The sequence below is a fragment of the Canis lupus genome, chromosome 4, assembly GCF_011100685.1.
Source record: "Canis lupus familiaris isolate Mischka breed German Shepherd chromosome 4, alternate assembly UU_Cfam_GSD_1.0, whole genome shotgun sequence".
Lineage (NCBI taxonomy): Eukaryota > Metazoa > Chordata > Mammalia > Carnivora > Canidae > Canis > Canis lupus.
This window is the reverse complement of record NC_049225.1, coordinates 77,498,737-77,501,633: the sequence shown is the minus strand read 5'-3', so window position 1 is coordinate 77,501,633 and position 2,897 is coordinate 77,498,737. Positions and strand designations below refer to the sequence as shown.

Genomic DNA, 2,897 nt, shown 5'->3' with positions numbered 1-2,897 from the left:
GAAAAACTGAAAAGGATAAAGTGGAAGTAGAACAGCAAATGGGAAGAAGCCAACCTAGGGCACAATTTTAGAAAAACATTCAACATAGCATAACCAGATTTCTCAACAGCAATACTTAGTGCTAAGACAACAGAATAGGAGCACCTGGGTGGCCCAGTGGTTGAGCGTCTGCCTTTGGCTCAGATCATAATCCCAGGGTCCTGGGATCGAGTCTCACATCAGAATCCCCACAGGGAGCCTGTTTCTCCCTCTGTCTATGTCTCTGTCTCTTTCTCTCTCGGTGTCTCTCATGAATAAATAAATAAAATCTTATAAAAAAAAAGAAATGGCCCCATATCTAGTTAGAAAACATCTCCATAGATGATGCGGAAGAGGTACAGTCACAACAGTTACACAACAGCTGCCTGAATCTGAAGTTGACAGTGAAGTCGCCATGGAAGCCAGTAAGCTTTCCACATTTGAACCAGAGGCTGATGCTGAAATGCAGCCTAAGAGGGCAATGTCATGAAACTGGAAGAAAATATTGCTGAGGAAACACTAACTCAAGACAAAGAGGAAGGTGTATCTGATGTGGAGTGAGGGTAGCCAAGAAGAACCAGAAGTGATAGAAATGATTTGGCCACTGAGCATCTGGACAGTTGGAAAGACCTAAAGGAGGTATACTCAATTCCAAAGAAAAGGCAAACTGAGAAGGAGAACAGAATAAATGGAAAAGGAGGGGATGCTGTTGGCTTCAGAGATCGAACGGCCACCGCAAAGACTCCTAACAGGTCAAGAGAAATGGACCCAGATAAGCAAACTCTAAAAAGAGGAAAGGAGACAAAGGGGTTCCCTCTAACCACCTTCTTCTGCCCACAGGTGGGAACAAACCCAGATGGCAGAGATGATACAGCTAACTTCTAAAAACAAAGTATGAATTAAAGACCACAATAAACTTTCTAGAGAGGAACACTGGAGTTGGTTGAGCAAGAGTTGGCTCGACAGGAGGCTCAGAAACACAGCAGCCCCTGGGAATGATGTCTCCACAACCCTCTGACTCTCTTGCCTACAATGCCCCTATCATCCCTCTGCTGGCTACTCCCCAGGTTACCCCATGCAGGCCTGCATGGATCCCAGCAACCCTAATGCTGGAAAGGCGCTCCTCCCCACACACAGACGGACCCTGTGTGTGCTCCTGCTCTTCACGATCATTCTCAGCCCTTGATGGAACATTGTACAGAACCCCTCATTGCCCCTCCACATGTGCCAGTGGTACCACATGTGGCAGCCCTTGGGAAGTTTTCAGTTCATAGTATGTGACCCAAAGGGATTGTGCGGTTTACCAAGACTGCAGTGTCACCATCTTGCCAGTACCAGTCCCAGGCCCAGTTCAGGGACAGAATTATACTGGAATTCAAACCAATAGTCCGTCAGTGTTCAGTAGCAGAGCTCTCCTGCAGTCTCAAACAACCGCATATTATCAAGGACAGAGCTGTCCAACCATCTATGGTGGGACATCACCCTATTCCCTAGAGTCAACTCCACCAATTGTACAGTTACGCCCAGTCAAGTCTTCAGTACATCCAGAGACAACAGATTTTCACAGCTCACACCCAAGGAGGGATGGTACAGCCAACTGCAGCCATGACTACAATAGTTGCGACAGGGTAGCCTCAGACCGAACAGCCACCTTGAAATAGTAATAAAAGTTATCTTCTGGATCTGCTACCCCACCTCACCTCCCAAACCAAAACTGCTGTCTTACCTCCCAATTTTAAGACAGCCCAGGTTAGAGAGGGAAGATTTATTACTACCCTGACATCACAAAGCAGACTCAGTGGAGTCTGAGAAGGCCCAGGAGATGATGCCAGCCTTGAGCATGAATCTGAGATGGACTTAGGAGCCCCAAAATATGATGAAAACCCCATGAAGACCTCAAAAGAGCCTAAGGCACCAGAACCAGAGCAGTGAGTTGGCTAAGAAAAACAAAGAAGTATTCAGAGATGCCCTAGTTCATTGTCCGGGGCTTGAACCTTACCAGAAACCTGACTGTGGAGTGGAAAGAATTTCAACAGGTCTTCAAACACCTGGCTCACGAGCTGACTCACGGCGTCATGACTAAGGGGCTGAGGTACTGTAAGAACCCTGAGGACCTGAAGTGCAATGAGAATGAGAAACACAAGATCACAGAGTACGTTAAGAAGTACACACGTAAGACTGAGCTGTTTACAAACCCAAAGTAGACGCTGAATTAGAGTGATTTGTGGGGGCCAGGGTGAGAGGACAGGTAAGCAGGTGGGATAGACTCAGGAGAAGAAACCCCGTGGGCCCATTGTCCCACCCCTCCATCAGGGCTGTGCTACCAGTGACACATCACCCTGGGGAATTGAGACCTGCAGATTTCAATTGAAAGCCATGAAAATGAGCTCCACGTACAACGAATGATCCCTTGTCATGAGCTGTTGAGGTGAGGCTGGAGGCCATCAGAGGGAAGGGCTTGGGAGCCTTGCTGAGATCCCTAGCCCCACTCCCAAACCTGGGTCTCCTCCTCGGAGACATGTCAGCTCACAACCATGTACATCCCCAGCCATGACCCCTCACCCTGACAATCTAGATTGTATTTGAATGTACATGTGAATATATTGAAAATAATTGGTTTGTTTTCTTCCTAGTTTTGTTTGTTTTCTGGTTTTGCTTTTAGCCTCTAAGTGCTAGATCACAGGAAGACTTTATAATGATGGTTTAAGTTCTCCTACAAGGTTTAATTTACTAGCATATAAATATTCCAAAGCACTCTGCCTTGTGGTTTCGGTCAGCCTGGTGCTATCTTGGTAAGATCGATTTACTGCTTAAAATCACTTTACATTATCCATTTTTTACTGAACTTTTTATGTAAAAAAATAAAATCAATTAAAGAA

At 46.0% G+C, this 2,897-nt stretch overlaps 1 pseudogene; it reads left to right on the top strand.

Moving 5' to 3' along the window:
* The first annotated feature begins 433 nt into the window (after nucleotides 1-433).
* LOC102154470 lies at nucleotides 434-2,239 on the top strand (annotated as a pseudogene).
* Nucleotides 2,240-2,897: the final 658 nt, after the last annotated feature.